The sequence below is a fragment of the Panthera uncia genome, chromosome B4 (genome assembly GCF_023721935.1).
Source record: "Panthera uncia isolate 11264 chromosome B4, Puncia_PCG_1.0, whole genome shotgun sequence".
Classification (NCBI taxonomy): domain Eukaryota; kingdom Metazoa; phylum Chordata; class Mammalia; order Carnivora; family Felidae; genus Panthera; species Panthera uncia.
In genome coordinates, this window is record NC_064809.1 from 104180550 (window position 1) to 104207337 (window position 26788).

A 26788-nucleotide genomic window follows, 5' to 3' on the forward strand; every position below is an offset into this window, starting at 1 on the left:
TTAAACCCTTTCCTTTCTCCTTTCTCCCTTTTTATTTCAGTCCCTGTGGCTGTTTCCAATTTTACACTTACACTCCAGCTGCTTTTGGGGGTAGTGCTTTTCCTGTATTCTTCCCCCACAGTCTCCATCCTCTCTCTGCATGCAAAAGCGGCTCCCTTCCCTCCGTGGCTTCTCTCTCCCCAAGTTCACCTCTCCACACTGCATACCTGCTTAATTCTGTGGTTCAGGTTGTACAGATTGTTGTGTTAATACTGAGATCAGTTTTCTAGGTGTGCAGGATGGTTTAGTGTTGGTCTGGCTGTATTTCATGGATGCGAGACAAAAAATTTCCATACTGTTCCGCCATCTTGGCTCCTCCCTTACCTCTGATAAATTTAACGTATCTTCAAGTTTGATTTTGCTGTCTGGTGTTTCATGGTTATAGTAGCATGCTTCTGTTTATACCTTGTGATTGGCTTTATTGTGTTTTTAGCTGGGAGATTTAATATCTTCAGAGATTTGCTTTTGCTTCTGCCAGGCATGTGGGTTACTACAAACGTAAGGGCCCTGTGAAGTAAAATATTTGCTAGAGAGTTAGTGGTACCACCTAGATTTGGTGAAACTGCTTATTATGGTTAAATGAGGTGTGTACAGTGTTTATAATTGTTTAGGATAGATTTATATTCCCCTTAAGAAAGCCAAAATTCATTTAAGATAGTCAGAATTCATTGTTTTCTTCTCATATTATTAGAAGTATACCCTGGCCTTTGTGATCCAGTTGTTATGTTAGGGTCTTCTATTAGTCATTCAACCCCAGGGAAGCCTAGGTTTGACAGAAAACCCTACCTCGCTTGTTGTTTATCTTACCTCCTCCCACCTCTGTGCCCCCAACATATTTTTCAAATCCAGATTCAAATGTCAAGATTTAGCAGAAACCCTCTACGTGGAAAGCCAGCTTCTGAACTCTGAATTTGCTTGTTCAGAAGATTCCCCCTTTTCACCTTAAGTTTGGCTTCACCATTCTCCAGTATTCCTGGTAGTATGACAATGAATTTAAAATGAAACTTTCACATCTTAAACGTAGAATTTTTAGCTCTTTAATATGAATATCATCTAGGGTTTGTTTGTTCCTAATCTGCCATATTTTATGAAATAGAAATTTATATTCACTTGTATGTCCATGTTGATATCAAGTATGGTTAGAGTAAGCTTATTAAGGAATGTACATTAGAACAAATGTAAAATATGCATAAATATAACAAAAACCAGAAAAAATATATAAATAAAACATTAATTATGCTTACTAGCTATGAAAAAAATGTGGGGGAAGAAACTTGACATGAAATGATTTTCAACAGAACAAGATAGAAATTAAAAATTCCAATTTTTTTCAAGTAATTGAAAAATTATTTTTTCCAAGTTCTGAAGGAGAAATACTTGAATCAATCTTCATCTTTGTAACTGCTAACATTTTCCCCTCCATTTTGTACATCTATGGATTATTTTTTCAACATGAGTGCAGTTGATAAGATAGAGTATTTTCAAGGTCTTCTTGTGCTGGCCTTTCTTATCTGCTTGACACATCATAGTGTCACGTGAATAATTAAATATAAGGAACTTGGGCATTTTACTTTGCTTTTAAGATCTTCCTTCTTTCCTTCCTTCCTTCCTTCCTTCCTTCCTTCCTTCCTTCCGTCTTTCTCCCTCCCTCCCTCTCTCTCTCTTTTTTCCTTCCTTCTTCCTTGCTTCCTTCCTTCCTTCTTCCCTCTGTCCTTTTCTTCCTTTCTTTATCCCTTCTTTGCTTCCTTGATTCCTTTTTTCTTTTCTTTCTTTTTTTTTTTTTAATCTTTGAATTTACACAAATAAGGGAGGAAAATTTCTTTGGAGATTCCACCATAATGTATACAAGAATTGAAACAACAATGACAAAACATATTCCAAGTTATAAAAATAGATGATTTCATTACAAATGACTCCAAAGATACATATAAAATCTTAGCAATTAATATTCATTCAGACAGGATATGTCCTGTGAGCTTAAGATGACACTGTCTATTCCAGTAAAAGGATACTCATATTATAGCAAAGCACATCTGCTATTATTGTGTTGTTTTTGGCGACAATGCATGTTGAGAAAGAAGATAGTTCTACAGTTCTTTGGTAAGTAACCTAAACACATGGGAAAATTATTTATCTTTTCCTCTGAGACCATGGCTACCATGATATGATGAACATTTTGCAATAGTTCTGTGTGCTGATTGAGGTTCAGACTGAGGTTTTCCTTACGTTTTTGATTTGAAATATAAATTGATTTGACAGAATCTGTTACTTTGTATATTTCCTTCCAAGCAATATGCACATGTGGTTATATATTTTTCTTTTCTCCTAAGCTTTCCATTGACCACCACTGAAATGTTATTTATATAGAGAAAATCCTCCATTGGTGAATACATTTTCCCCTGTGGTTTTCCAATGTCTTTAGTTTTCATATGCTGAGGAGAGAGAGGGAGAGTATGTGAGAATGAATAATATAGAATAAGTTTTGTTCTCCCTGTCTTCCCCTGGATATATTGAGCCAGACACAATTGCACCACAGAAAATTTTACTAGCTATTATGTTATGGTAGACTGACAGTCTTTTAATCAATAAAAAGTAGTAATTGTGTCCCCATGGTAACCGAAACTTAAAAACTGTTGAAACAATGAGGCCAACACCTGAAATAATTCTACAGTAACACAGAGATGTAGAATATCTCACATTAGCTAATCAAATTCCCAGTATCTGGTTTCTTAATTCACAATTTTTATTCTATTTACCCAAAGTAGATACATTTTACAAAGAAAAAACCCATGTTATTTTACAATAATGTAACTGTGTCAAAATATACCTATAACTATCTAAATGAAGGATTAACATGACAGGGAAGAAATTTCACTGTGGACTAATGATGTCATTATAAGACAGAGAAGGAATTCATTGCTTCAAACAACAGGCATGTTTTTGAAAACATCCACTAAAAATGGACATTTTGAAAACTGAATCATTGAATGTCCCAGGGAATTGCTTTTAAAAAACATTTGATGTAAACATCTTTTAGAGATAATATAGTATAGGGGCGCCTGGCTGGCTCAGGTGGTTAAGTGTCCCACTTTGGCTCAGGTCATGATCTCACAGTTCATGGGTTCGGGCTCTGTGCTTACAGTATGGAGCCTGGAGCCTGCTTCAGATTCTGTGTCTCCACCTCTCTCTGCCTCTCCCCTGCTCACACTTTGTTTCTCTCTCTCTCAAAAATAAATAAATAAATAAATAAATAAATAAATAAATAAATAAAACATTTGAAAAATTTTAAAAAGAAAGAATATTTTAAATGGTCTTTCTATTAATGATAACTACAATAAAACATCTGAAGGGCTGCCTGGATGGCTCAGTCTGCTAAACGTCTGACTTCGGCTCAGGTTATGGTCTCACAGTTCATGAGTTTGAGCCCCATATCCAGCTCTGCACTGACAGCTTGGAGTCTGGAGCCTACTTCAAATTCTGTGTCTCCCTCTCTCTCTGTAATTCCCCTCCACTCACACTCTATTTCTTTCTCTCTCTCTAAAAAAATAAATTAACATTAAAAATTTTAGGGAAAATATTGTATGAATCTCATTTAAAAGAAAATAATTGCTAATTTTGTATGTTACTTTTTTTTTTAATGTATCTCTCTTTACAGGGAAGCTTAAGGATTCAACATAAGCAATCAATGTATCACTTTAAAAATTTCTAAGCTTATATCGAGGGCTGTCATTTTATGAGATTTTGTTTATAAGATAAACCGAATTACTGTGTTTCAATTAGGATTTTGGTTCTGTTTTACACTTGTTGGTGAATAACTTGATCAATTATTTATGGTGAACACATATTGAAAGACCTGAAGTATTCTGAGTTCCCCCACCCCACTCCTAAGGTACAAACAATAAGAATAGTTCCTATCTTAGCCTAAATTTTTCTCAAGGAAAATCCTGAGAAAATACGATCTCCAAGCAAAGGTGCAGGACTTGGTGACTGAAATGAGAAAGGTTGAAAAGCCAATACAAGGATCTTATATGGATTTGACCAATAGTATAGGCAACTGGTGTTTTATCTCATGAAGATCTTGTAAGAGGCCTTATGCAATTCATCTCAAAGATGTCCATCTGAGAGACCAAAATGAGGATTTATTCATCAATCCTTTCTCATACCTCATCGGCCAAAGATGGCTTCATGAGTTTGGATTACTGCATGTTTCTGATTTGAAAATGAGTGAATGTTGGGCAAATTTTCATGTCTACATGAGAATTTCATGGGAAATTCAGAGAAACTCCAGAGAAGGAAGCAGGGATACTTAGCTTGCTTGTGGTGAGGTACTATACAATTACATCAACATGAACCTGGCCAAAGTCTTTTTTTTTCTTAACTTTATTTTATTTATTTTGAGGGATCGAGGAGCTGAGAGAGAGAGAAGGAATGCCAAGTAGTTTCCACACTGTCAACACATAGCCCAACGTGGGGCTTGATCTCATGAACCATGAGATCATGACGTGGTTGGAAATCAAGAATCAGATGCTCAACCGACTAAGCCACCCAGGTGCCCCTGGCCAAGTTTTTTTCAAACTATTGCTGTAGCAGTGGTTGGAGTATGAGATGGGGCCAAGAAGATTTTAAAATAATTATGAGAGTTGCCCAAAAGAAACCTGAGATATTCTTCTTAGGTTTTAATTTTATTTTGCTATGTAAAAGACAACCAAGAGAGACCATACAGAGTCAGGCATAAATATAACTTGAGTGTTTCTCAACTACCTTCCCACCATTTTTGTGTTGACATTTTGTGGCATAATATAACTAAATTTACTTGATGTTGTTATTGCATATGTATCTTTTTATTTTGCATATGCTTTTTAATTTAGACCTCTAAAATAAAAGTTCACATTAAAAAGAGTGAGTAGAACATTGTCGTTTAGTAGATTTACCAAACACTGGCTGCCTATGCAGTTCTCTTGCTGTAATTTTGGATGTGATTGCTCTAATTCTTTGTTATGAAATGCCTTTAAAAACTATATGATGTTTCTTTCATTAATCTTGAAATTCTCTTTGAGTTTTCTTATTGACCTTGGCCTACCATTGAGTTTTAAATTTCTTCTTGAATGTTTTGAGCATCATCACTTCAAATATTTTGAAGGGCAGTCCCTTTTCCAAGCTTGGAATCAGGAAGCTTCAAGGTCCAAAATAAGGTTCCTACACCTGTGAGTCATCAAGACTAAAATGGTGATATAAGGATAATTATTATAAATAGACATCTATTTAGCTTTTGGAAACAGTGTATATATTTTTAAATAGCAGAATCCATTGGCAAGTTGTGAGGTTGGCTCTCTTAAACTCGCTGTTTGGCTGGCTTTGGGACCATTTGTCAAACCACAAGGCCTGATCTTTCAGAGGTTAGCTGGAATGACTCCTGTCTTTCTAAGTAAATCTTTAGTTTGGAATTCTTAAAATATCTTTCCTTAGTATTATTCAGAGGAGCTTTAAGGCCATAATTTAATTAAAAAAATCATATATTTTAAATCTCATTTTCTTTTGTATTATGATATTATGTATGGCTGAGATGAAACTGACACCTTTAAGGATTTTCTGTTTCAATTCTGTAATACATACTCAAACTAGTGTAGCATATTGTGATTGTGTTCTTTTTTCCATAATTTCCCCAAGCCTAAGTATTTATTTCATGTGAAGAATTTACACTGCTTTCAAAAGCATATTCTGAAATCCTAAAGCAATAAAGTAGTTGTGAGGAGAAATGTAAATCAAATATTAAGTTTTCAAACAGGAAAATTATACCATTTTTAAGAGTATAACCTTTTCAGCTGATTAGTCTGAAGTTAAATATAGAGACAATAACATTTCACCATTTTCCCTAGCTGTAAAGTTCCCACATGGTGGTATAATCACAGCAGTTACAATAATACCTTTCATTTATAGTGCTTTATAATTCCAAATAATTTTCACCTTCTTGCCTTTGAGAACCACAAAATTTAAGATTAATATTATTCCCGTTTTATAGAAGAAAAATATGTCTTGGGGCTATGAAATGAATTGACCAGTCTTATAGCTTAACAAGTTGTACATAGGAACATTCATTCCTCCATGAATAAAATGAGTAATCATGAAAGCATAATTCAATAAGTATCAACATCTTAATGGATTAATTAATAGTAAAAATGATAGCAATAGAATTATTAGGATGTCCTGAGTTTGATTAATATATAAATTACATGTCTACACTTTAAGTTTTCAAGCATATGTGATTCCTTGTCATATATCCAAAACAAAACAAAAAATCCCCAAAATGATAAAAAATCTTGGTATGTGAAAAATTGTTGAGAATATGAAAATACAACCACAGACTGAGAGAAAGACTTGCAAATTGTAATTCACACATCTGACATAGGATTTATATCTAGAATATATAATGAACTCTTCAAAATTTAACAATAAAACAAACAAAATAAAAAAAACAAAAAGCAATGGACAAAATATCCAAAGAATCTTAACCAAAAATATATATAGGAACATATCCACATCCTTGGTAACACTTGATGTTTTCTTAAACTCTAAACGATTATGTGATTTATAAAATAAATTAAGAAATAAAAGAGCTCAAAGGAGAACTTTTTTTCATTTGACTAGCTTATTATTTTAGATGCTCTTCATTCTTTTCCTGTGGGTCTCATTTCCATCTAGTATTATCCTCCTATCTCCTGATGAACTTCTTTGAACTTTTTTGTAGTGCTGGTATGCTGGAGATGAATTCCCACAGTTTACTTTTATTTGAAATTGCCTTTATTTTTGTTAGATATATAATTTTGTGATGACAGTCTGTATTTTTGCCACCTAAAGATACTGTTTCACGCTCTCTATGCCTCCGTTGTTCTGATAAGCCAGCCATTGATCAAATGGCTGTTCCACTTGAGTATATCATTATTTGTTAGCGGATTTCAAGAGTTTCTTTGAATCTTTGAATTTCATCTGTTTGACTATGGTGTGTCTTGGAGAATTTTCTGTAGTGTTTATTTGACGTGTTATTTGCTGAACATCATGTATCTGTATGTTTATGCCTTTTTTTTTTCAAATTTAGAACAATTTTGGCTATTTCTTTCCATTTCTTTTTCCAGAGAGAGAGAGAGAGAGAGAGAGAGAGAGAGAGAGAGGAGAAGGGGAGGGGAGGGGAGAGGCAGGGAGAGAAGGAGACAGAAAATCCCAAGTAGGCTCCTGCTGTCAGCATGGATCTAAGGTGGATCTTGATCCCACAAATCCTGAGATCATGACCTGAGCCAAAATCAAAAGTTGACACTTAACCAACTGAACCACCCAGGTGCCCCTGTATTTTACACTTCCATCCAAAATTTTTATGTTTGTTCTTTATCATTTTTCTTTTGCCAGAATTTCCTGTTTTTCATTTCTCTGGTCTTTGTTTTTGCATCATTGAGGATAGAATTAATAACCACTTTAAAATATTTATCTGTTAGTTTGAATATGTGGCTTATCTTGTTCCGGCTTTTTTATTTTCTTTTCTCTGGGGAATTCATTCTACACTTTTGGTTGTTCATGTATCATGTGGTTTGGGATTGTATCTTGGGCATTAGGATTGTGATTGTTAAATTGTATGGCTTTCAGATTGTACTCTGATGGTTATTGTTTCCTTGTGTACCAGGGGTTTACTTTGCCTGTTTAAACTGCAAACTCGGTTTGACAAATGGCAGCTTCAGAGACAGTTCAGATCTTTCCCCTTCAGGTGAGGTATGCTGAGTTGGTTCCATGCCTCACAGGTCAGGAAGAAGTGTTGCTGGGCTACATTTGAGTATTCGTTCCCTGGTTCTTTTCTTTCTGGGATTCCCGCACTCATGTTGGTGATACTCTTCTACTCACAGTTTTCTGGCTCCCCCAGTGAGAAACACTGTACTATTCCCACCAGTGAACTGTCATATAAGATGCAGTTAGTCTCAGGCTAAAAGCCACAGAAATGGGGAACTAACTTCATATTGCTTGCCTTCTCCGCGCATATACTGTTCTCCAGAGTCAGTATGTTTCTGTTAATATCTGGTGAATTCAGGTTATTTTCTAATATGTCAAGGCTTTATAGTTGTCTCTGTGCTGAAAGTTCTCCAGTTGGGTCTCCAGTTGGAGAAAAGTGAGAAGGCAGAGGTTAAGAAGTCTTTGTTTGTTTTGTTTTTAATGATAGAAGTCGTTTAAATTTTGCATTTATTTAATAAAAACGAATATGATAAAAATAATGTAAATTTTGTTCAATTTTCAAAGTAAAAGAATACTGTTTCAGATTAGTAAGAACATTCCTGGAATATACTATTATGGTTAGACATTCAACTATATCCATATTCTCTAAGGAAAGAGCTTAGTTCCTAGAATGATATAAGCATTTCATATTATACATTATGCTGAATACAGAGAAAGAAGAGTCACATGTAGCCAAAGAATGGTCACATGGTGCTATACAAGAACTTCAATACTTATGAGATTTTAATGAACCTATTTGTAGGGATCTTGATTTATAACTACCATTCACCTTAGGAAAATAACATCTCATCAAGAAATAACTTGAATTGTTTGACTTGAAATAACTTACTCACTATTTCTACATCTTAGTAGTGAACAATTCCAGAAATGTCTAGCAGTGTTTTTTTTGTTATTAAATTAGACAAGTATTCTCTTATTTTCAAAAAGTCATTTTCACAGACACCATTTCAATCTTTATGGTACCAATTTCCTTCTATTTTGGCTGACTTTCCATTTATTACTTTAAAATTATATAGCATTAAATAGGTATTACATAAGTTTTTTCATTCAAAGATATATAAGAATATGAGAGATATAACATTTTTCATACCTTCTGTTACTAAGTTCAGATTTAGTTTAAAATGCAAAGATTTAGGTAATCATAGATTTCCAAAGCCCTTTATGCTGTTTATAATACTGCTTGTTATAACATGAATTCTTTGACCAAATTTTTTCAGAAAATAATTTCTAGATTATTATGACTAAATTCCTTTCCTCTTCTTCTAACATGTAAATATAAACTTAAAATCACAAAGCTTACTTCTGTGGAAAACCATAAAAGAGAGGAAAAAGAACCTGTTATAAGTTACTTTAAATTCGATCCTTTAAGATATTTTATGATTATTTTCATTGTAAGAAATTATATTTCATGGCTCTAGGAAGTAGTGTTATATTTTAACATTAAGATTGATTTGGGGTGAAATCAAATGCTGTTGAAATTGCAAGAGTTCAGTTAACTAATTGTAGTTTTTGTGAGTTTGTCACAAGAGCATATTTATCTTCCTCAAAGCTTTGTTTTCCAAAAAAAAAAAAAAAAACAAGTCAAACTCCTCAAACTTACTTGTGAGGTTTACTTATATTAAGCATGTTATATACACAGCACCATGGATTTACTAACAAGGCTGTTAATATCTTTACATAGTTTTTGTAATAAACTATGTAAATTAATTCTATGTGAATTAGAACAGTGCTCTCAGTACTAGGACTAGTGGTTAAGGTCATTTTGAGAATCAGCTGTGATAAATGTAGTTGGGAAAGCACTTTGAAAACAAAAGTGCTACACAAATATTGGTAATTATACAATTTTATAATCATCTTTTTTCCTGAATTAGAACCACCGGGCTTTTAACTGGAGCAGTCTTCTCAGTGTCCTTGAGATGCATCGGAACTGTTTCTCATACCATATTATCCCACATTTCACAAGGTGCATTTCCTTTTTTCTGCCATCAATCCAAGTTCTGTCACTACTTTCAGGAGTAAGAGCTTGAATTATTATTTCTCAGCCGTGTTCCAGTCTACTTTTATATTTTACTCTATCTCTGTTCTCTTCCATAACCATGTATTCATTTTGACCTTGAACAAAGATCACAACATAATGTAATCATATCACACAGCTCCTTTCTGAGGTTACCTTTAGCACCTGAGAGGAATCTTGTGCAGGTCTGGGGAGTTTGCTACATACACAGACCTCTTTTAATTGAAACACATTGAATAATGGTCAGGCTACTTTTACATTATGTTTAAACAAGCAAAGGGCTGTTACAGCTTAAGTAAGGATGTAGTGTCTTATCAATGAATATGGATTGTTTTATATTCTCCATGTATACTTAATAGATCAAGAGTACTTTTATGAAAAGAAAGATTTCACTATAGTAAATTCCAAACACAAACATATGTTTTTAATAAACTGGAAGTATATTCTTAAGAATATTAGAATTAGCATTTCCTTCCAAATTAGTGCAAAGTCCAGATTTGAATGCATATTAAATTTAAGTGAGATTGTCTTTTTTGTTTGCTGACTTTCTCTCCTATAGCCTCTTACTATTAACTTTGGAAAAAATCATACTTTCAAAGCACCTAGAAAAGAAACAAAGGAAAAACAAAACCACCTAATCAACCAAAAAAGCTCAAAAAGTTTTGGAAGCATAGTTATAAATAACTATAGAATAGTTACTATACTTACTATAGAATAAAGTAAGAGGTCTGTGCTCAAAAGTTTAAAAACAAAGCAAACCCATTTAAATTCAGATGACTTAAATACAATTATGCAAATATTTTATGAATTTTGTTTTCCTTTCATTAGAAGGGATATTTTAACAAAACAAAATTATCTATAAATTATTTTTTTCTTTTCATTTTTGAAACGAGTTTCACATTCCTGACATGAAAGCAATTATGCAATTAAGAAAATATGAATACTCAATCAGAGTTATTGTGAAAGGATTCCTTAGTGTTGTATGGACATACTCAAGACAACAGGTTTTGGTTTTTTTTTGCTTGAAAATATTTTATTATTATTATTTTTAATTTTTTTAGTTTCACATTTTTATTTAAATTCCATTTAGCTAACATATAGTATAATATTAGTTTCAGGAGTATAATTTAGTGATTCATCAGTTACATACAATGCCCAGTGCTCATCACAAGTGCCCTCGTTAATGTTCATCATCAATTTAACACATGTCCCCTACTCACATGCCCTCCACCAACCTTCAGTTTTTTCTCTATAGTTAAGAGTCTCTTTTATGGTTTGCCTCTCTCTTTCATCCCCACTGTGTTCATCTGTAACATTTCTTAAATTCTACATATGAGTGAAATCATATGGTATTTGTCTTTCTCTGACATTTCATTGACCGTAATACTCTCTAGCTCTATCCACGTCATAGCAAATGGCAAGATTTCATTCTTTTCCATGACTGAATAATATTCCATTGTGTGTGTGTGTGTGTGTGTGTGTGTGTGTGTGTGTGTGTGTGTATGTATATATACATACCACATCTTCTTTATCCATTCATCAGTCGATGGACATTTGGGATCTTACCATAATTTGGCTAGTGTTGATAATGCTGCAATAAACGTCGGGTGCATATATCCCTTGAAATCAATATTTTTGTATCCTTTGGGTAAGTACCTAGTAGTGAAATTGTTGGGTCATAGAGTAGTTCTATTTTTAACTTTTTGAGGAACCTCCATATTGTTTTTTCAGAGTGGCCGCACCAGCTCGCATTCTCCCCAACAGTGCAAGAGAGTTCTCCTTTGTTCACATCCTCTCCAACATCTGTTGTTTCCTGTATTGTTAATTTTAGCAGTTCTGACAGGTGTGAGGTAATATCTCATTGTGGTTTTGATTTGTATTTCCTTGATGGTAAATGTTGTTGAGCATCTTTTCACGAAGATAACATTTTCTTTTCACTCTAGTTCATGTATATTTGTTTTTGTGTGTAAAGATAGTCTTGCACTGACATCTAGGGAGCTAGGCTATTAGATATGAGAGCCAGTAGAAGAAAATGAATGGAGAATAGGCAGAGGGTAATTAAGGGCAAGTAAATAGATTGCTGAATTAATCCATATAAATTTAGAGACCATATGTTCTAAAGAATTATCAATGCCCTTTTGTTTCCTTTTCAGCAAGTCAATAACCCAGATTGCAAGAACCAGAGAAAGCAATTGTACAGTGAATTAAGGGATAAAGAATATTGAAATAGGAGTGGTGGGAAGAGAATAGGGTGAAATATTTGGGGGTACTGTCAAGAAAGTGGTTAAAGTAAGGTACCATGAAGGCGGAGTCCTGTAGCTCAAGCTATATTGGCTCAAGTAGATTGAAAAGAAATCATAGGAGGAATACAAAAGAGATGGATGAAATCAAATGAGAAACCTAGATATTAAAGTGTAGATGTATCAGCAATGATTTAGATATCTTGCCCAAGGGGGGAACTTATATACACTGCAGAGGATAAAACAGTAATAACAGTGGTGAGAAAGGTTAATAACACATCCAGTAGCCCAGATGTCCTGGATTGCAAAAGCTGCATAATATCAAAATCTTTATGGTAAGTTTATTTTTGAAGAAATTGAAATCTAAAATCTGTCAAGGAGCCAATTGCATGTGCTTTTGGCACCAAAACATAGTATATGTTTTGATTTTCATTGAACACTCAAGGGATGCATTTTTTATGTTCTTGAAGAACAGAGGCAAGACACTACTATGTGTTCTATCATTAAAGAACTAGACTCTTCCCTAGGTCAATCTGTAAAGTCAAGGGCCACTGTTAATGCTTACTTCAGAGTGCTTACAATGTTATTTCCATAGCTAGTAAAATGTAAACCAAGTTTCTCTTACTCCTTAAAATTACCATAAACACACGGAATATGAAACTGAGAAATCCTTTATGCCAACATCTCATACAATAACTAAATTCCCAAAAGAGACACATAAAATAAAGAAATACATAAAATATTATTTCCCTAGTAATCTTCCTTTGCATAATTAGGCACCTTGAAGAGCAGGAAATAACGGGCATTTGGTGAAGGGTGATTATAAACTGAAGTCTATCTCAAATCAGTAATACTATGTTATGAACACACACAATTTAAATCTATAAAGATAATTGAAGATCATATATACAAATATTCTCATTTTTGCAAATCAGGAAATGAGGCCCAAAGATTAGGTGTTATCAAAGTACAAATTACTTACTAGCTGAATATTTGACTCGTATCATATGATTCTTGTCTCCAACTTCCAAGACTACAATGTATTATTTGTCTGCTTTACATGTTTTTTTATATCAATATATCTTAAAGTGTGTATGTATCTTTTACAGCACTTGAAATACCCCAAATTAATACATTTGCCATTTTGAAATATGCAGAGCATCTGTTAAAAGATACTCATCTGTGTTATTATAGCTCATACTGATATTTCATTAGTCCTTATTGTAAAAGTGACTAAAACCAGAAACAACTAATTTAATGTAAACCATTTTCCATTAACTAAAATCAGATGAATACCAGAACCTATAGATTAGCAAATGCAACCCCAAGGTTTGTGAAACATAAGTGTCTCCAATTATCCAAAGTGGTTTGCAAATTAAGCAAAACTTAATACAAAGTCATTTAAATTCTTTTTCATTCATTCAGTATTCAAGAAGTCATAGAAAATTCATCTGTAATTGTATTTTTTAACAGGCCTTATTTTTTAGATAAGTCTTAGGTTTAAAGAAAAATTGCACATGTAGTTTCAAGAGTTCCCAGCTCTGCCTTTCCCCAACACATAGTTTCTCCTATCACTAACTTCTTATATTAGTGTATTTACAATTGATGAACCAATATTGATACATAATTATTAAATTCCATAGTTTACATTCATTTAGTCTTTGTGTTTCGACAAATACATAATTTCATGTTTCATAATTATCAAATCATACAGTATCATTGCATTGCCCTAAAAATGCCCCTGTGCTCTACCTACTTACCTTTTACTTCCTCCCCCTGAACCACTGTCAACCATTGATTGTTTACTGTGCCTTTTCCAGAATGTCATACGTGAAATCATACAATATGTGCCTTTTCAGGTTGGCTTCTTCTACCTAGCAATATGCACTTAGGAATCTTCCATATTTTTTTAGGGATTGATAGCTCACTTGCTTTTTTATCATAGAATAATATTCCATTGTATGGATGTATCACTTTTTTTTTTTTGTTCTTTCCAATTTAGGGCAATTATTAATAAAACTGGTCTAAATGTTCCTGTGAAGGGTTGTGTGTGTGTGTGTGTGTGTGTGTGTGTGTGTGTGCCTGAATTTTCATCTTATTTGAGTAGATATATAGGATTGCTGAATTGTGTGATGAGATTATATTTAGCTTTGTAAGAAACTGCCAAACTGCTTTCCAAAGTGGCTGTGCCATTTTGCATTCCCACCAACAATAAATGAGTATTCCTCTTGCAGTAATTGTGTGTTGTCACTATTTTGACTTTTAGCCATTCTATTAGGTATATAGTAGTATCTCATTTCAATTTGCAACTCACTAGGGATATGTATGATAAGCAGTTTTTCATATGCTTATTTGACATCTGTATATAATCTCTACGGAGGTGTCTGTTAAGTGTTTGGCCCATTTTTTAATTGCTGTTTTTGTTCTTATTGTTGAACTTTTAGAGTTCTTTGTATATTTTGATTCCAAGTCCTTTATCAGATATGTGTTTTATAAATAATTTCTTCCCAACCTATGGCTTGACTTTTCATTCTCTTAACAATATCTTACAGAGCAGAATTTTTTGATCATAATGAAGTCCAATTTATCAATTCTTTCTTCCATAGAGCATGCCTTTGGTGTTGTATCTAAAAAGTCATTGGCAAAACCAAGTCATCTAGTTTTTCCCATTATCTTCTAGCAGCTTTTTCATTAAAATTCTTTTGGTTGAGCCATTCAAATATATACATTTTTTTCCTGGTACTCTGACTGATGTAGCGTAGGACAATAAAATGTGTTTTCCAAATGATAGCCCTCTTAGCAATTGAAGATTCAAATCCAAAGACTACAAAGTGTGGAAAAACTGTTGAGTTAGAAAATAATTCTCTGAAGAACAAAATATCTGGAATCAATTTAAGTGAGTGGATCAAGCTTGTCTCTTTGGGAAGTTAAAGATTAGAGGGATCCCCTAAGATTCAAGAGTCAGGTAAAATTGGTAGCTTTTATATTGCGATGCATACATAAGGGTCAACATATTTTAATGAAGGGTTGGTTATGCACATACCTGAAAACTTAAGATATCTAAAGGAACTTTAGTAACTTCAGCAGCATAGATAGATTTAGTATAGATTTAGTAACTTCAGCAAGCAGCTACCATCTTTAGGAATGGGGAAACAAAGGTGAGAGTGTGTGGTTGCCAGAGTTTCTTGGAAGCTGGGCATAGGTGGGGCCTTTGTGGTTGTGATACCAAGAATCTGAGGAGGGTGGCTGATGATGGTGCCACAGAAACTCAGTGGAGAAAGACTGACACCCCCAGAGCTCAATCTCAGATTTTAGAGGAGAGAGGCTGCCCAGCTGGTTCCAGTATCTCTCAGGGCACAAAGAGACTGGAGAAAACCTGAGAATAGGAGCCAGCTATGCAGCTGGTGTGTGAAACACCATTGGATGGTGCTATTAAGGATAACAAGTAAACAGGAAGGAGTCTTTTCTCTCACATTACAGTCTACCTCGACATTCCCACTTAGAAAAACTTAAGGAATTGGTTGTAAAGGAATAATGTAGTTTACAGACTCACAGACTCAACTTTATAGAGCAGAGTAAAAAAATTGCATTTGGAGCTGAGAAAAAAGAACTGTTACAGTTTCCTACTGGCTAGTCATGGTGAGAAAGAGAGATTGGGAGGACCTCTGGTCTCCTTTAGGTCATATCAGTATTGAAAGTTTGAGTTTCTATTTTATTTTCAAAGCAAACAATACATGCTAAATGCTTTCTAGTTTAAATTCATTTGAAATAGGTAGGAAGAGAAGTTTTACTTAGCAAAATTCCTGTTACTGTTTTCTTCTCATGTTCACTGAGAACTGAGTTTGTGTTATCCAGTCAGATGCTAAGATACTAATCTGATTCTTTCTACTTTCCTATTTTCGCTCTTCCATCATTATGGTTTAGGTAGGTCCTTATCAGTTTTCATCTGGATTGAAGGTGTTTCATATTAGTTTTCATTAATTACTGTTTTTATATTGCTAATGACTTATTACTCATATTTCTAAAACGTGAAAGTAAATAAGAGATAAATAAAGATAAATCAACACCAATAACCAAGTTTCTAGTGATTCCTATTAAATTACAAACTATGACATGGAATTAAATGCTCTATAAATCCACTTGAATGAACCTTTCAGTCCTATCTATATTTCTATCTATACTCATTTCCCTCCTATGGCATGTTCTAGGTATGGCACACTATGACATTCTTCCCCAAACATGTGGCATAGTTTTACCTATTCACAGCTTAACTTATTCTTTCATGGTCTTTGGGTAATAAATGGCTAATTTCTAGGAGGTCACCAAGAGGACAATTTTTCACTTACATGTATATGTTATACTGTAGAAATACAGAGAAGAATTAAGGCCTACTCTTAAGGATCTCAAAATAGTCATCAGGGTGTAAGAAGGCATAGATACTTATAATTAGTACTTAATAGTAACATAAATAATTCTAAAATTTATAACAATGTTTAAACACTAATTATAAATCAAATCCTGCACTATTTTTTTATACAAATTATTTAACTGGCACAACATTGTTATATGAGACATATAGTAGAGGAAAAATGAATCCTAGAAATCTCAGGTAAGTTTTCTAAGATGGGCAAGCAACACCCAGAGAGCCTTAGTTTCCATTGACCCTAAATGCTTTGGCCTTAAGCATGAACATACTCCTTCTCTCTGTCTTGAAAGTAGAGGCTTTGCTCTTTAGTTTTTTTGTTTACTTGTTTGTTGTTTGTTTATTTTATTTTTTTTGAATAGACATTTTTAATACTTCTCTAAACGTTTTTCCCTCCAAATTCCTTGAGATTTCTTTTTTCATTTTTTAATTTTTAAAAATTTAAATCCAAGTTAGTTAACATGTAGTGTAATAATATTTTCAGGAATAGAATTTTGTGACTCATCACCTACATAAAACATCCAGTGTTCATCCCAGCAAGTGTCCATCTTAGTGCCCCTTACCCAAATAGCCCATCCCCCTACCCACAGCCTCTCCAGCAACCCTCAGTTTGTTCTCTGCATTTAAGAGTCAGTTATGGTTTGTCTTCCTGTTTTTATATTATTTTTGCTTCCCTTCCCTTATATTCATCTGTATTGTTTCTTAAATTCCACATATGAGTGAAATCATATATTTGTCTTTCTCTGACTTATTTCACTTAGCATAATACTCTCTAGTTCCATCCACATTGTCACAAATGGCAAGATTTCATTCTTTTTGATCGCCAAGTAATATTCCATTATGTGTGTGTGTGTGTGTATATATATATATATGTATATATATATATATATATTACTTATGTATATATATATATTCCATTATGTATATGCACACACACACACACACATATATATACACACACACACACATACACACACACCCACACACACACACACACACACACACATATATATATATATATATACACACACACATATACATACCACATCTTCTTCATCCATTCATCAGTCGGACATTTGGGCTCTTTCCATACTTTGACTGTTGTCGATAGTACTGCTATAAACATTGGGGCACAAATGCTCCTTTGAAACAGCACTCCCGTATCCTTTGGGTAAATACCTAGTAGTGCAATTGCTGTGTCCTAAGGTACTTTTCTTTTTATTTATTTACTTATTTTTTTTTGAGAAACCTCCATACTGTTTTCCAGAGTGGCTGCACCACTTTGCTTTCCCACCAGCAGTGCAAAAGGGTTCCTCTTTCTCTGTATCCTTGCCAGTTGTTGACTGAGTTGTTAATTGACTGGCCATTCTGACAGGTGTGAGGTCGTATCTCATTGTGGTTTTCATTTGTATTTCCTGACAATGAGTGATATTGAGCATTTTTACATGTTTCTGTTAGCCATCTTGATGTCTTCTTTGGAAAAGTGTCTGTTCATGTCTTTTGCCCATTTCTTCACTGGATTGGTTGTCTTTTGGGTGTTGACTTTGATAAAGGTTTTTTTTTTTTTATTTGTTTGTTTGTTTTAGATTTTAGATACTAACCCTTTATCTGGTATGTTTTTTGAAAATATCTTCTCCCATTTCTTTGATTACCTTTTAGTTTTGTTGATTATTTCCTTCACTGTGCAGAAGCTTTTTATCTTGATGAGGTCCCAGTTGTTCATTTGCTTTTGTTTCCTTGCCTTTGGAGACATGTCAAGTAAGAATTTGCTGTGGCTGAGGTCAAAGATGTTGTTGCCTGTTTCCTCATCTAGGATTTAAATGACATGATACTCTATGTGGAAAACCCAAAGATTGCATCCAAAAATTGCTGGAACTGATCCATGAATTCAGCAACGTTGCAGGATATAAAATCAATGTATAGAAATCAGTTTCATTTCTATACATCTATAATGAAGTAGCAGAAAAGAAATCAAGGGATCAATCCCCTTTACAATTGCATCAAAAACCATAAGATACCTAGGAATAAAACTAACCAAAGAGGTGAAAAATCTATACACTGAAAACTTTATAAAACTTGTGAAAAAAATTGAAGATGATACAAAAAAAATGGAAAATCATTACATGCCCATGGATTGGAAGAACAAACATTGTTAAAATATCAATACTACACAAAAAATCTACATATTCAATGCAACCCCTATCAAAATAACACTAGCATTCTTCACAGAACTAGAACAAATAATTCTAAAACTTGTATGGAACCAGAAAAGACCCTGAATAGCCAAAGCATTCCTGAAAAGTAAAACCAAAACTGGAGGCATCACAATTCCAGACTTCAAGCTGTATTACAAAGCTGTAAACATCAAGACAGTATGGTACTGGCACAAAAACAGACACATAGATCAGTAGAACAGAATAGAGAACTCAGAAATGGACCCATAAGTGTATGGCCAATTAATCTTTGACAAAGCGGGAAAGAATATCCCATGGAATAAAGACAGTCTCTTCAGCAAATGATGTTGGGAAAACTGGACAGCGACATGCAGAAGAATGAACCTGGATCACTTTACACCATACACAAAAATAAACTCAAGATGAATCAAAGACATAAATTTTAGATAAGATACTCTTTGTATTAATAGCTACCAGGAAGATTATCAATAGGAAACTGGTAAAGAATGACATAGGATAAAGTAAATAACAGTAATCAAGAATATGTAGAGGCCAGGAAAAGAGCCAACAATAAATCCTTAGTCACTAACAAAGGGCAGTTATGGAAGACAAGGGAGCTTTTGCAGAATATGGATGGAAAAGCGATATTTTTCAGAGGCTCCATTTTGGTCTTCACAAATCATTATTTTTCTTTGCATACTACAGATTTTATAAAAAAAAAAAAGTTGCCTAACCTCTCATAGGTGAGAAAAAGAAAAAAATGGTCTGACTGGGTAGTGAGTGATTGAGATGAACCACATAATTCTACAACAGTGGAATTCCTCACATAGTTCAAGTTGAATTATTAGAAAATTTGAACTAGAAAATATAAAACAGCCATTAAGAATGTTAATTCTTTGCCTTTTTAAGAAATGACTTGAGATTTTAACTTTAAAACTTCCATCAAATGAGATAATATTTTCAGGATTAATATCCATTATTAGTTCAAGGACACCCACTCATAAGGAAGGTTTATTCCCCACACACGAAAACATCTTGAAGATACCATATGAGAAAAGGAAAAAAATGAGAATTTGAAATTAAATGGAATTTTAGTTTTAAGATGTTATCATATCCATGTTACCAGTGAATTTTTATGCTACTTTCCTTGGGCTTGATTGATTTTGAGACCCTTTGGAATTGTGTGGCGGAGTGACATACTAAGTCAGTTTTTAGGTATTTCCAGAAATCTGAATGTGATCTTAACACTAGATTTATATTAAATTATACTGTGTAAATTTATTTATTAACTAACTTTATTTAGCACCAATTATATAGTAGCTACTATAGAAATAAATAAATATATTGTTTTACAGTGTTTCATAATCTGTTAAAAAAGATAAGGAAAGAAGCAATTACACAACTGGGTAATTTTAAATTTGATTTAGGCTCCATTCAAGTGTTGTGGTTGAGTAAATGTTCTATGAAATTTCTTCCAGTTCTAAAGAAACACCATCCAGAGAGTATTTCCTGAATCACAGTGTTTTCTCTACACCTGGAATCCTCTAAATCACATACCAGATTTTATTCAGACTACACACTATGTAAATACCTACTTGATAAGAACCAACAAGCATGATTTTGATAGATTTTGTTCTTATCACTAGTTTGAATAATCAGAGGATCCTGGATGGCAAAAGTCAGGTTTCTAGAACAGACCCAGAGTCAAAATTTCTTCGTTTTATAATGAAAGTAAAATTTGTTATAAATGATTTGTCATGATACCATGAATACACAGATTTCCTCCTATGAAGATATTCTCAACCTTAAACAAAGTGTAATAAATAGGCTATATCATAGAATCCAAAAGCTAAGAAAACTTATTTCAGTAGAGATAGTCCCCATTATTTGACAAGCATTTAAAAGATGCAGTAGACATGATATGTTTGTTACATGTTTTATTGGAAATATTCCATAGTCTTACCTTGTATTATTGAATTTTTGTTAGGTAAAAGAAACTGAATGTTTTTAGTAACACAGTGGTTTATGGGGGGGTAGTGCAAAAACTATAAACTAAAGAGCTTTTTATGTCTTATGTAAAAAGTAAATATTGGAGCACTTAATAGTAAATCATTTTATAGAAAAACAAAGTATTCAAGTAAAATTCTACTTGACAAATTGTTGCACTTTAGTTTCATTCATAGGTTGTGAAACACAAAAAATGTCTAGTAGGTAATAAAATGGAGTTGAGAAAACTATTAAAAACAAAAGCATTGTATTTGCCTATTTTATTCTGTAGTAGAATGGTGTTGCTTCACTGAGATTTGTGAAAAATACCTTTCTTTCAGATTGGTAGATTTAGAATTAATCCCATGACACCTTAATCATATAACATATTAATCTAACAGGGATACATTTTTTAATCAGTAAAAATGATTCATCATGGTATAATGTTAGGTCTCCATGCTCAGATGTATGGTATATGTTCCATATGGGGTATAATATGTATAATAATATAAAATAAAAGCTTGGGGACCAAAATGTTCAATTTAGGGACAGAACTGATAGTATTGGCACCCAGTGTCACATTCCACAAATTTCTTTATTCCTCAGCACCCTCGCCCCCTTTCTCCCTTACCTCCTCCTTTCTTCCTTGCCTTCTTGCCTTCCCTCCTACTCTCCTTCCTTCCCTCCATCCTTCCTTTGTTTTCTTCATTACTTTCTTCCATTGCCTTGTGTCTTTTCTTCAAAAAAATACTTATTGAATGCCTGCTGTATTCCAAGTATGCCCTATGTGCCTTTTTATGTTTTTGTGAATTGGTGAAAGCGAGAGAAGAAACAGCAACATTAAGTTGCTGTATAGGAGTTGGTAATTAGTCAAAAAGATACTGCTTTGTCACTATTAGGACAACCATGATTTTATACCAAAAAGAAAAATCCTACTACCTTCAGTTTCCTTTGGCAATATTCTTGTTGCCTAAAGGGATTTGGCTACTAGTTTGATATCTACATTAATTTAATATCAATAAAACATGGAACATATAACCAGAACTGTCGAACACAGAATTATGCCAAATATAACATCTTAATATTAGTACTGCATTGAAACTGAGTCCATAAAATATTCATATTTTCTTATTTGAATCATATTTCATAGTCTATCCATATAGCTTTAGGTTATAAATTACAATAAAGGAAGTGAAACTATCCAAAATGTATAATTCATGCCAAGATGTTTGAAGGAGGATACATACAATTTTCTCATATTTGAAAAAAGGTATGTTTACCTACATGGTCCATAAACATCTAGTTAGACATACTAGATCACTATATCTAAATGATGGATAAATGATAAGTGTTCCTGCTCTGTGAATTTTCACTGTAATATAAACCATAATAATTTTCTTACATATGTTTTCAAATGTGCTGTTCCATTTGACTTATAATCATTTTAATTACTTCATTTCTTTTTTCTATATGAAGTAAATTAATAAACAAAGACATAATAATTATTCAATGGTTCACTAGCTCATCTGGGTATATCTTGCAGTGTCCAAATGTAATAATCATAATTATCCTGTCTTAGATGCAATTATGGGAAATAGGGGCTTTAATGATTGAACTCCTGTTGTGTCCTTGTTCTATTCCCTAACCTTTAGTTCACTCTAAAACACTTATTGAACAAGTACTATGCCAGATACTGTTTCAGGTACACTAGATACAGGCATTAAAACAGCTCATAAAGCCCCTCCCCTTAAGAAACATACATCATAGTTGGTAAGAGGTGAGAATCAGTTCAAGGGAGACAACAACAACAACAGGGAAAAAAAAAAAGAATAAAGGAATAGGGAGTCCCAGGATATGTTTTGGAATTTGGTCCTAAGTCACTTGTGTCTATATGCTAGGTTCTGAGTGACCTGAAATTTAGGGAATGGTTGTCAGACTAATGCCCTCAGAGAAAGATTTGCATGGAAATGTGTATTGGATGTCACCTCAAAACTTCCTATTCATTACCTCTTTAAGCAAAGTATTCACTTCTGTTTTCCTTATGGAAATTTACTTCCTTATCTGTAAATGCTGTCACCACGGACTATTTTTCTTTATATGGAATAATAGAATTTCTTATATTTGTTCACTGTCATAAGGGGTTGTAGTGTAGACCTGTTTTTCTAGACCAATCTTAGTCCATCTAGCTTGAAAGGGATATGTGGTTAACTGCATTAATAATAACATTAATATACTGGTTAAGTTTATTAGACTCACCATGCCAAGCACACTTCTTTGTGCTGTGCATGCATTAGCATATTTAGTCCTTACAACAGTTTGGTGGAGTTGGTAATTCCATTCTCTCCAATACAAAGCTGAAGATATAATGTGAATAACTTGCACAAAATTTATACCCTCTGCAATCTCACTTCAGAGCTTGTATGCATTTAGAAGTTCCTGGATTTTTTTTTTCTACATAGTTAAGCCAACAGTACTTCTCCCATCTATTTTTGTTTACTTCACCAAGTCAAATAATATTTCTTCTTTAATCTTAATTATTGTATCTCTTGTGAAAAACACCTTTTCACTTACAGACTATATCAGGGGCCTTTATTATTTATTCCCATAGCACTGTGGGTTTGTCCCATCACATTTTATTTTAGTTACTTAATTGTTTTTAAAACTCAAAGCTCAATATAATCAGGCCCATTTTCATTTGTATTCTCTCAAGAATATTGAGTAGTCTTGGAACACAGTGAGTGTGTCCTAAATATTTTTGGAATCAATGAATTTAAAAAACCTAATTGACTGACATAATAATGTCTAACCGGTTTCTGTACATTGATTTTGTATCCTGCAACTTTCCTGAATTCATATATCAGTTCTAGCAACTTTTTGGTGGAGTCTTTTGGGTTTTCCTTATAGAGTACCATGTAGTCTGAGGAGAGTGAAAGTTTGACTTCTTCTTTGCCAGTTTGGATGCCTTTTATTTCATTTTGTTGTCTGATTGCTGAGGCTAGGACTTCCAAAACTACATTAAACAATAGTGGTGAGAGTGGACATCCCTGTTGTGTTCCTGATCTCAGGGGGGAAAGCTGTCAGTTGTTCCCCATTGAGGATGACATTACCTGTGGGCCTTTTATATATGGCTTTTATGATGTTCTTTCTATCCCAACTTTCTTGAGGGCTTTTATAAAGGAAGGGTGCTGTATTTTGTCAAATGCTTTTTCTGTATCTATTGACAGGATCATATGGTTTTTATCCTTTCTTGAATGATTTGCCAGCACTGGACCAGCCCTGCAGTCCATTAACAAATCCCACTTGATCATGGTGAATAATTCTTTAACTCTAGAGGAGAAAACAGGCAACAAGATCTTTGACCTCAGCCACAGCAACTTGTTTCTTGACACGTCTCTGAAGGCAAGGAAAATAAAAACAAAAATGAACTATTGGGACCTCATCAAGATAAAAAGCTTGACTCCAAAGGAAACAACAAAGTTAAAATGCACCTGACAGAATGGGAGAAGGTATTTGCAAATGATATATTGGATAAAGGGTTAGTATCCAAAATGTATAAAGAACTTACCAAACTTAACCACAGAAAACAAATAATCCAGTATATAAATGGGCAGAAGACATGAATAGACGCTTTTCCAAAGAAGACATCCAGATGGCCAAACAAACACATGAAAAACACATCAGAGAAATACCAGTCAAAACCACATTGAGATACTACCTCACACTGGTCAGAATGGCTAAAATTAATAGCTTAGGCTACAGCAAATGTTGGCAAGGATATGGAGAAATGGGAACCCTCTTGCACTGTTGGTGGGATTGAAAACTAATGCAGCCACTCTGGAAAACAGTGGTTCCTCAAAAAATTAAAAATAAAATTACCCTATAACCCAGCAATAGCACTACTAGGAATTTGTCCAAAGGAGATAAGATTGCTGATTCACAGGGCCTCTTTTACCCTGATATTTATAGCAGCACTTTCACCAATAGGCAAATCATGGAAAGAGCCCAAATGTCCGTCGACTGATGAAGGGATTGAGAAGATGTGGTTTATATATACAATGGAATACTACTTGGCAATGAGAAAGAAGGAAATCCTGCCATGTGCAACAATGTGGATGGAACTGGAGGGTCTTATGCTAAGTGAAATAAGTCAGAGAAAGACAGATATCCTATATTTTCACTCATAAGTGGAACTTGAGAAACTTAACATATAACCATGGGGTTATAGAAGGGGAAAAAATAGTTTCAAACAGAGAGGGAGGCAAACTCATAAGACATTCTTAAATACAGAGAACTGAAGGTTGATGGGGGGGGGGGTAGAGGGAGAGGGAAAAATGGGCAATAGGCATGAGGAGGGCACTGCTGAGATGAGCACCAGGTGTTGTATGTAAGCAATGAATCACGAGCATCTACCCCTGAAACCAAGAGCACACTGTATACAATGTATGTTAGCTAACTTGACAATAAATTATATTAAAAAAAAAAAGAAAGTTTGAAGACAGAAAGACAAAATGTGTGTGATTGTGTGTGTGTGTGTGTGTGTGTGTGTGTGTGTGTGTGTATGAGTGTATGACCATAGAGCTGAGCTTTGGAAACACCATCAGATTATAGAAAATTGAATCTCAGGAAATTCAACTTCAGAAATCATTGAAAAATCTCTATTAATTTTTCACTTTTTTTATTAATATTAGTTTTCCACCAATCTTAAGTTTCTTCATATTAGCATTTTTAGGAAAACTAAATCTTCTTTTCTACTTTTCACATTATTATAGTCCAACTAATATATTTTATATAATTTATAGACAATATTTGAAATATGCTAGTTCCTATATCTAAACTTGAAATATGCACTAAGAATATATAATCATTGAAAATGCATTAAGTAAAATTAAAACTAGGATTCAGTTATTTTTAATAATTATAGCTTAAAACAGGAAATATGACCTCTTATGACATATAACCTCAATAACTTTAAATTTTAAGCACAGATTACTTAATTTGGGATTTTGACAAATCTATATGAAATGATATTAACTGTTTTTTCTTCATTGCTATTCTATTTTCAAAGGAGTCTTAGATTGATGTTTCCTAATATGTGAGTAGAATTCTCCAGAAGCATTCATACCTATAGTTAGTTTTCATCTCATAGTTAATTTATTTCAATCCCTCAAAGTTATTCACTTTTATGTGTACATTTTATCTGTGAACATCCTCTAGTATATTTCACACTGGCCTGTATTTTCTATTTTTAAAATCTAAAAATTTTCTCATTTTAAAAATAAGAGAACAGACTACACATTTTTACTTTTCAGATACAGTTAAAAGTTACACTTAAGGTAAAAAATTTGGGAAGTATTTGCTAGTTGATTTCTGAGCAGCTTTAGCTTCCTTTTGCTTACGTTACCCTGAGTTGGTGTGATGAGTTCTCTGCAAGTTTCATGTGCTTTAGGAGGACTAACACCATGCTCTAAGCATAAGCCTTCAATGATCTGAGCCAATTTAGGTAATCCCATCAATCTTGACACAGGGTTCGTTCAAAGATGCAATTATACCAAAGGCTTATCAGTGCTCTGCATTTCTCCAGAGTCAATAAAGGCAAGGTCAATCAGAATTAAACCAAGGGTATTTGTTCCTTGTAGAGCAATTGTACACTCTTTCCATCTGCTGCTCATGAAAAAAAATAGTACATAGCCCCTATCCCTACATTCTACTCTTGACACTGTAGACTGCTGAGCAGAGGGCAGTATGAAAGGGATAATTAGAAACATGACATTGCTGAATCAACCAGTACAGATGTGTCCTTGTTTCTAAACTTTCCAGCTATATGGTATATTAATATATTTTTATAATTTTATGAAGCCAGTTTGAATTGTGTTTTGTGATTGTCTTCATCAGAAAACATCCTGATTTACATAAGAAATAATTAGATATAGATTACTTAATAGTTCCTTCTCTTGTAAAGGTAAATGTTGGATTTTCTATGTTCCTTCTCTTATATGGACTTGTGGATTCCCTCATGAAATATGCACTGTCCATTATTCTTTTGCTTCTAAGGCTTTCAGTGTTCAGTGATCCAGAGTCTACCCAAGTGTAACTTCACAATTACTCATGGCTTCTTTGCCCCCTTGCTCTTGTTAAGACCGAA